Genomic DNA, 9,392 nt, shown 5'->3' on the forward strand with positions numbered 1-9,392 from the left:
CCACTTTTTAAATACCTTGCATTAGTGAATAAAGCAGAGGTGACTACTTTTTTTCTTTTTTTAAAATTTTTATATATATATATATATATTTTAGAGGGGAGGTAATTAGGTTTATTTATTTATTTTTTAGAAGAGGTGCTGGGAATTGAACCCAGGACCTTGTGCATGCTAAGCATGCACTCTACCACTTGAGCTATACCCTCCCCCCCTACTTTTTTTTCCTTGCTTTAATGTGACTTCATTCATTTAATACATTTATCAGGCACCTATAACAACCATACACAGGACTCAGCACAGGTTATGCAAGATGAATAATATAATGTCCCTGACTTCAAGGAGCTGTAGTCTAGTGGAAAAGATGAGCAGAGAAAAAATAAAAAGCAATTACAGAACAATCATTTCTTCAGTAGGGGTAGGTAAAAGTGCTAAAAACAAGTATAACTTAGAGAATTTCAAAATAAATATGAATGTTCCGTGAAAGGCTATACAGAGGAGAAAGCATCTAAGAGGGCTCTTCAAGTTAGAGTAGAAGTCAGCTAGTGGGCAAAACAGAGAACCAGTCATTCTATGCAGAGGAACACATGTGCAAAGACATGGCGGTGAAAATGCACAGACAGACTTCTGAGAGTAGCGTCTGATGTAAGCATCTGACAGATAACTCTTGGCTGTAATATGAAGTATGAAATAAAATATGTTTTGAAGTTTTCTGCACCATGACCCACAGTAAAAATTTTATTTTCATTATGGCCCGGTATACACACAGAGATGCATAAAATAAAAATGGAAACATAGGTTCCACAGAAATAATGCTTACCCTTACTGTGTGAGACATATTTGATAATTTCTACTCTGGTCAGTTCATTCTATTCTGAAAATCCAGTGGTCATGATGTACTAAGTTGATCTCATGAAGTTTGAACCATAATTTAAACAGAAACCCTGTTAGCAAGAGAGGCTAGGAAAAAGACACAGCTATCGCTGAAGTGGGAAATATTGAGAATCTAACACTGTACCCAACCAAAAACATACATAAGGATGAAGAAGAGGATGGAGTCATTATACTTTACTGTAAACCTTGTCTCATTGTCTGCCTTCCACTTGGGGATGAGACCTAGGTTTTTTTTGTTGTTGTTGTTGTTTTTTATTAAGCTCACTGTCCCCTAACACATTACCTGGGACAAACTAAGTGTTTAATAGGTCTTTGATGAATGAATAAATAAATATATGAATGCTAGGCTGGAGAGATGCTTAGAAAATGAAATCAAGAACATACCCAAGTAATCGGACGTAGCATGTAAGCCAACATATCATGAAAATAAAAGTTAGACTTGTAAGGGTTTTGGAGTACCTGTAGAAAAAATTAGTACAGGTAAGTACACCATCATCATACATCCTACCTGGAAGTTAACATATCTTTCTCAAATTATGGCATAAACCAACAAACCATCCAGATATTTATTTAGATCATTTTTCTGTTATTTTGTATGGAGAAATTAATAAAGTTATAAATGAACTGTATATTTGATGAAAAGTTCTGTAATTCTATCCAAATGGCTAACTGTAAAAAGGCTTTTCTTTACTATATCTTGAATCACCAGTTCTTGATCTTTGCTGTAAAACCAGAAAAGGATTGTCTTCAGTTCTAGAGAACATTTCATTTGAACATAGTGTTGGTGGTGGACGTGGGGTAAGAGAGTACCTAGTCCTTCTGCATGGGCATCAGTAAGTGAAGCTGCAATTTCAGCGGGCAGGCCAAGGTCCTTTGCTGCCTCTGGTGTAAGTGAGCCCATTTCCAAGAGAAGCTCCAAGAGGCAGCACTTGGTTTCCTATTTTGCTGTAACTGTCTGCAATCAAGTCTTCCCAAATCAGTCATCTTCCAGAAACTGTTGTCCCGGCCTTTCTCTGCCAAGTATGTCCATTTGCACACCAGGGAGCAAAGAGATCTTATTGTGACACCTGTTACCTTTCATGATAAGAGGTCTGGGAGATCAAAGACATGTGCTGCCTTATCCCAGCAAGTCTCTCCCAAGTTCTTTTTTAGCCACAGAATCTTCAGGGCCTGCATTTCCAAGGACACCAGGCCCCCAGTGTACTGCAGGATGCTGTGTTTGGTTTCCGTGATCCTGTGGACCTGACTGACTGACTGGTGGTCGTGGAAACATAATGACATTGTGAAGGGAATCCCCTACACGGTTCATTGGTAAAGGATGAAACTGCTTATTCAAAACAACCAGAGAACATATGGCATTAAACCCAAGTCTTAAAACTTTTTTTTTAAATTGACCCCTTGTGCAACATTCTCTACAACACTTATCCCAGATTGTCCTTGGAGGACTGCTCGTGGTTGTTGAACTGAGGCTCCCACTGATTAATTGGCTGGTCTATGCAAGCCAAGAGGGTGCCCCTCTGGTCCACCAGCCCCTCATGGACACTACTTGTCTCAACGTCCACACCCACATAGTAGCTACCTGGTTCCTGATCTCCATCAGGCATTGCCATCCCTCCAGTTGTCCAATCTGAAATCCACTTTTATAATATGTTAATTATGGATTATTTACCTCATCGTATCTAAATTCAGAGGTACAAGACAAATGTTTTCCATTGAAATTGTGAACTGTTAAGCAAAATAAAATAAATTATTGTAAGGGGAGGTATTTTGCATTCTTTCACAGAGAAACAAGTTTTAGAGTTTGTGTATAATTGTAAAAGGAACAGCAGCATAGAGTATACATTCAGAAACAAGATAGTAAGTGGAATAAAAAAGGAAAAAAGATTTCATTAGCTCAAAAATTTTTAAATCTTAATAAAATACTATGACTATATTTTAAGCCATTCTTATTTTAAACTCCCAACAAATAAGAATGAACAAGAATTACAGGAATTATGTAGAAATTAACTCAAGTTAGTCATTTTAAAAATATTTTTAGATGCAAGCAATAGTGAATGCTAACAGTTCAGGGTTTCTGTTCTTTTATTTCATTTCTTATCCTTTCTTCTCTGTTTCTTTAATTTTCACCTGAGACTTTCTTTCTATGTCCCTGTTTTGAAATCTCAAAGAAAGAAAAGAACTGTCTCAAAGATAAGACACTTCCAAGATTACATACCAACTTTTATAAAAAAAAATTTCCATTAAAAACAGCACTTTAAGTGTATTAAAAAATATATAGCAAACCAATGCACAGAAATGTTGAAATTCCCTATCCAACTGGTACACCTCAAAGTATACTGCCTAATCAAATACTGAATTGATAAAACCTGGTGATAACACTGAACATAACCAACTTGATATATTCTACCTATATATTTAGAATGTTAATTGGATAAAAGGCTTGTGTAACAAGATCTTTACAATAAAATTATGGCTTCTCTCTCAAATAATCATTTTTTAATAATGGTTTCCTTGTTTATCATTTTTTCTGTATACTTAAGCACTTTTTAAATCATTTTCTTGCTGGAGATTCAATTATGCTGGCAGCTTTATGAATTCCTTTGTATTTGTAAGGCAGACACATTGCTTGTTTATATATGGGAATGACTATCTGAATATACTGTTGGGAGGCTGTCCTAGTGCCTTCCCACTTATTGTCTGCTCTCGGAAGTGCTTTAATAAATTATTTCTTAAAAATAACTCTTAATGTATGCTTTTTTTCCTTTTATACTACCTAATTTCCATTTCCTTTAAAGACTATTTGTTTAAATTTTCTATAACTAATAATTGAATTAATTTTTACATATTATTTTTTTTTTTTAGCAGAATACAACAAAACAATGAAATGCCTAATGCTGATCCAAGATACTCTAACCAGTGTTCAGCTGGTCTGGAGCCTTTAAATACTAACTATTCTGTGGAAGATGGACATAATCACACAGAAATGTAGATCCTTGGAAAGAGATGCTCAGGTAATAACAGCAGTGGTAGGAATCATAAAGTTCCCCTAACGTAGTCTTCATTGTAACAGGGGAAATTTATAATAAATATGAGAAATAAATAAAATGAATATTATACTAGTCAATGATAATTGCTAAGAAGACAAAACAAAGCATACAAGGATGATATGGGATGGAGGTACGCTTGAGGATTTAGAGGGGGTGGCCACACAGACCGCCACTGAGATGTGACTTTTGAGTAAAGAGAAGGCATATGAAAGTGACTTGGCTAGCCGCAGTGATGCTCTAAGATCATTCCTGTCAGAGAGACTAATGAGTGTAAGCATTTGAGGCAGAGGTCTGACTGATGTTTCTGGGAACTACATGGAACCTTATTTGCTAGAGTAAAGTCAATGCATGGGAGATGGTTGGCAACGTGGTCAGAGATGTAATGGGAAGAAGATTATGCAGGTTAGGCTCTGTTAAGGCTTTTTGCTTTAATTTGAGTGATATTCAAAGCCATTTAAATGAACATGAGTGTTAGGTGCCCACATAGTTGTAGCTAGCAGACCAGATCAATTTTAAATTATTCCATGCTGCTAGATCAGTCATTTCTCCTCATTTTTTCCATCTTGAAGATCATGTTGATATCTCCTGTTCAGTGAAGCCTCCTCTAGTGCTCTTCACTCTCTCAGTTTATATTTTTATTCATTTTCTTTCAATTTGTGATTTGGCAAGTTTGGGAACGAGATGGAAATAACGACAAGTTTAATGAGAAGTCTATATTTTTGAACAACTGGCAAACCTAATAAGCATGTCCAACATACTGAACATCCAACAGAATGGATTCTGATGGGTAAATTTTGACCTTCATATCCAGTCACATTCCTGTATTTGAGCTTTTTTTCTTTTTTGTCTCTCACAAATGTATATTTAAGAAGAAGCTTGAATTTGATTAAAAATATGTATCTACAATATACACAGCCTGTTTCTCTAAGCTTGGAAAATGAAAAAATGTTTACAGTCATAGACAAAAACATATAAATGCTTGGTTTATATATATATAAACACATTTATAATGCTTAGTATAACATAATTACTTGGTAACATTACTTAGCATAATAGTATTAATTAATATAATTACTAAAGTAGAACTTCAGTTTAAAAATAGGTAGCAATTATTTAATGTCTGTATATTTGCATTTTTACATGTTTCTCCAACCAAGTCATTAGTTTCAAATCTTAATCTTACACCATTTCTTCTTGAAATAACTACAGTAGCAAAAATTCTTGTCAATAGGTTATACTAAAATAAAGAGACATTACAGAAAATAGTATGAAACTATGCAGTGACTATGCAGATTGTATGACATGTTTTTAATTCCTTACTAATCTCCATTTTTAGAAGCTGTTCATCTCAGCTACACTCATTGTTGCATCCTTTCATTTTATGGCTGATGTAGAAGACTTCAGGGGTTTTTCTTGTTTTCCTCTCAGGCCAGAGCATCTTAGCTTTCCAAGAAACGCATCTCCTGCCTCTTGCATTGGTGGTTGCTGTCCCACATGCTCACATTTTGAACTGCTGTGCTTTCCTTTTCCAGGAATTCAATGTCTATTCAGTAGTAGTGTTTGTCTTACAAGCTCTTGATTACAGTTCACTTTAAAATTAGGAAAAGGTAGGCTATTTTGTTGTTCTTGTTAGGGCAGTTTGGGTGTAATTTTCTTCTTCTACAGCTTTGCTTGCTCATAAAAAAAAATTATATTTTTTCCATTGACAACTTATTTTTATCTGGAAATATTCTCATTCTTTTTTCTCATCTTCTGAATGCTAAGACTCAAATTACTGTTCCTTTTTTTTTCAGTTTACTACATCAGAAATGATAGTTTCCTGAGTAAAATGAATAATCGAATGCACACACAAAATATTTCCAGAATATTGTATTATTCAAAATGCATCATGTTAATTAGAATTATCTAAATACTCATTTTAAATGTCTTGGCATTTTAAAGATTCATAATAATAAATTCTAAATTTCACACTTGATAAAAATATACATTAAGAGGTCCTTTATTTAACTTAAAGAATGGCAAAATATTGTCAATATTAAAGAAAGAAATGCTTGTTATTTGCCAATCAAGATCTGATTTTTCTTAATTCTATTCCTGCTATTTGTCCAAATTGTGCAACAAATACTTATGTTCTTGAAGTATGCCATGTTTATTCTAGATTTTAGGTTATGGCAGTAAACAAATAGGCTTGCACTCATGAAGCTCTGCTTTGGTGTCAGATAATACTAATTTACCAAATATTTATTAAATAATAATAATATTTATTACTTCAATTTGAAAGAATATATGAGTAGTAGATTATGCTATCATTTGTTTGGTTATGTCAAACAATTTTTTGCACAGCCATGAAAGGTAATAAATCACTAAGATAGAATTCACTAATAATTTACTAAACTCGAGTGACTGAAAATTTAACAGAGTATATTAGATTTAGATTTCACATTTAAAGAGAACCTGAAATAAGCAGATTAATTATAAAAATATATTGATCATCTAAAAAAAAGAAAAGCTTTGCCACTATAACATTGCTAAAGATGTTTTTGACAAAGTAAAATTGAAGAAAAATTCTTTCATCGTGAAGGGTTTATCATTGATTTTTCTTTGTCAATCTTTTTGTGCAGGTTTTCCCAAACCTCCACAAAGCAATCATTGATATCAAAGGAATTCCTTTTGATGCCAAAATCAGCTATCAAACATATGGCTTTCCCATGTTAAATATGTAATTAATTTTTCTTTCTTAAAACATCAAGCTAAAACATAGCTGTAGTTACTATATATTTTTAGACATTTATAAAATCCAGAACAGTGTAAGGAAATGCAGCTAACAAATTATGCATCTCTTTTAGTAGGTCTTTTTATATACCAGATATTTGGATTATAAAGAAAAACACTTTATTGTAAGAACTTCCAATGTACCCAGATGGAAATACATTGTAATGAAAAAGATAAGCCCATATGCTATGAATTGGCAACAGCTGTTTCATTTTCATCCTATGGGATGAGGGAGGAACAGAAACTGGAACACCTTGATGAATATTAAGATGCTAAGGAATAGGATACTGGCAAGATAATTCTACAGATTTTAAATTCTTTGTGGCAATATCACTAAACCTAAAGGCAGAGTGACAAGACACTACATCCACACATTACAATTATCTGAAAATTGAAAATCTTCCATCAGTGTAACAGTAGTGTGTTTGTGTGTATACCAACACAGCTTAAATTTCTTTGAGCTATTTTACTGAATTAGCCAGGTGTTCCAAAACCTTACAGACACAATCTAAGGAAGGGCACATGTTTAAAACTTAACATCAACCAGTAATTTTTTTAAAAGCTAAAATAGACTCTACGTAGAGTCTTTATCATACAATGTAATAGGTAAAATTGTTTACCTAATGAGGCAAAGTGCTTCAAGAATTATAGAAAATTACGTATTATGTTTTTTTTTATGCAGTAGTTTTGTTCTACAGTCTCAATACAATTTGCATCTATCTAACAGTACCTATAAAGCTGCATTAGTGGTTTAGGGCACAAGATTTCAAGCCAGATGCTAAGAATCAAAATCAGATTTTACCATCACTTAGTTGTGTGAATTTGGGAAAGTAACAATCTATGCTAAAGCTTAATTATCAATTTTAGATATGGTTGGAGATTTATCACGTTAAGTGTCTAAATAGTCAACTCAATTTTGCCACTATCTACCCATAGATAGAATCAGATTCCACAGGTAAAGTTCTCAGTCCCACAAGACCACCTTCCACTTCAACTGCAAATCCAAAGGCCAGGTTACCTGTGTTTGATCAGCTGCAAATTGAAATTTCCAAAGACCCCTGCTCCTTGCATTCAATTAGTTTGCTAAAACAGCTCACAGAACTCAGGGAAACATATTACTTACTAGATTACTGATTTATTACAAAAGGATATAACTCAGGTGAAGCAAGATAAAAGATGCATAGGGCAAGGTATGCCCTAGAGGTCAGTGAGTGAGACTGAAAGTTCCAACCCTCTAATCACATGGTTGGTTCTCCAGCCAACCAGCTCCCATCCTTAAGTAGGGTCCGAAAGTCACCCCCATTATATAACAAGAGACACTTTTGTCACTCTCAGCACTTAAGAAATTCAAGGCTTTGGGGAGCTGTGAGTCAGGAACCATAGACAAAGACCAAGTATATATGAGAAATATATTTTGGTCATCTGAATAACCAAATATATATTTTTAGATTATGGATCACAATATTAAAACTTTGCACATGTCTTTGTTTTTAGCCTTTTAAAATTACTCTGTTTTAGATCTTTCATATACGACATTGTGTTCTGCTTTGTGGTTTGTTTCTGAATGAATTTCATGATTTAAAATATGTTGATTATCATTTTCTTATTTTTTAAGATAAGTAATTTTTTATAAACATATTTGATTTTCTTTTGTTTACACTGTGGAATAAGAGAGGTCTGCAAAATTCCTAGCTAACATTATTATCTTCTGTCAGTACAGTAAAATTGTTTCTTCAGTGGATTTATTTGTTTGTTTGTTTGTTTTGGTTAGTACGGGGAGAAGCTGTGTATCTTCCAGTGTTTTTATTGTCTTTTTTTGTCTAGCATTACCATACGTTTTCTATTTTGCTTATTTTATTGCCAAAGGAAATTGCCTCGCTTTTGAAATGTGATCTCCAGTAGGGACATCTTTTCAAGACTTGCACTTCAAATCCTAGGTATTTCTAACTAGACGAAAAGAATCTTTTGACAATGTTATGTTATGTATATCAGATCACCACGATGTACTCTTTATCTTACAATCTTCTATGCCTCAATAAAGCTGAAATTAAATCAATCAATCTTACTTTTAACAGATTGCTCTATCAGTTACCTTGTATATGATTTCACACATACACAACGAGTATGAGGGACTTCATCTTGCTGAAGGTGGTTTTCAATTGTTGAAGGTAGTCTTTAACAATTAAAGTTCATTGGTTCCTTTTTACTTTTAAAAGGTGGTCAGTAACTATTTTAAATTAGAATGTGTCTGGGATTACATTTCTACTGGACAACAATCTAGACACTTCACAGTATTTAGGGAGGTGCTTTTTTTTTTCAGAAACTACATGATTTCAGTTGTCTCTTTCTTTAAGAGTGATGTTAGCAGCCAGTGAGGACCATTGCCTACACCCACTTTTTCATTAGGTGTTACAAACGAGCAAGATTCTAATTCTAAAACCCATTCTTAACTTTTTAGTTAAAACCATTATATAAAGCATTATTTTTTTTAAGCATTATTCTTAAATTTGGAATTTATGGTACTTCTTCATGTCTTCTTTTATGTTTCAGGTAGACAACAATTTTGAGCAAATTATACATTTTTTAGAATATTGAGCATGATGCTTAATAAAATAATACAAATCAAAATATGCAATCTAAAAAACATCACACACAATAACTTGAAGATACACTGATTGATTGCAG

The 9,392-nt window shown here is 33.5% G+C and overlaps 1 pseudogene; it reads right to left on the reverse strand.

The window, feature by feature from the left end:
• Positions 1-1,501: 1,501 nt before the first annotated feature.
• LOC102508397 lies at positions 1,502-2,544 on the reverse strand (annotated as a pseudogene).
• Positions 2,545-9,392: the final 6,848 nt, after the last annotated feature.

The sequence above is a fragment of the Camelus ferus genome, chromosome 1 (genome assembly GCF_009834535.1).
Source record: "Camelus ferus isolate YT-003-E chromosome 1, BCGSAC_Cfer_1.0, whole genome shotgun sequence".
Classification (NCBI taxonomy): Eukaryota; Metazoa; Chordata; class Mammalia; order Artiodactyla; family Camelidae; genus Camelus; species Camelus ferus.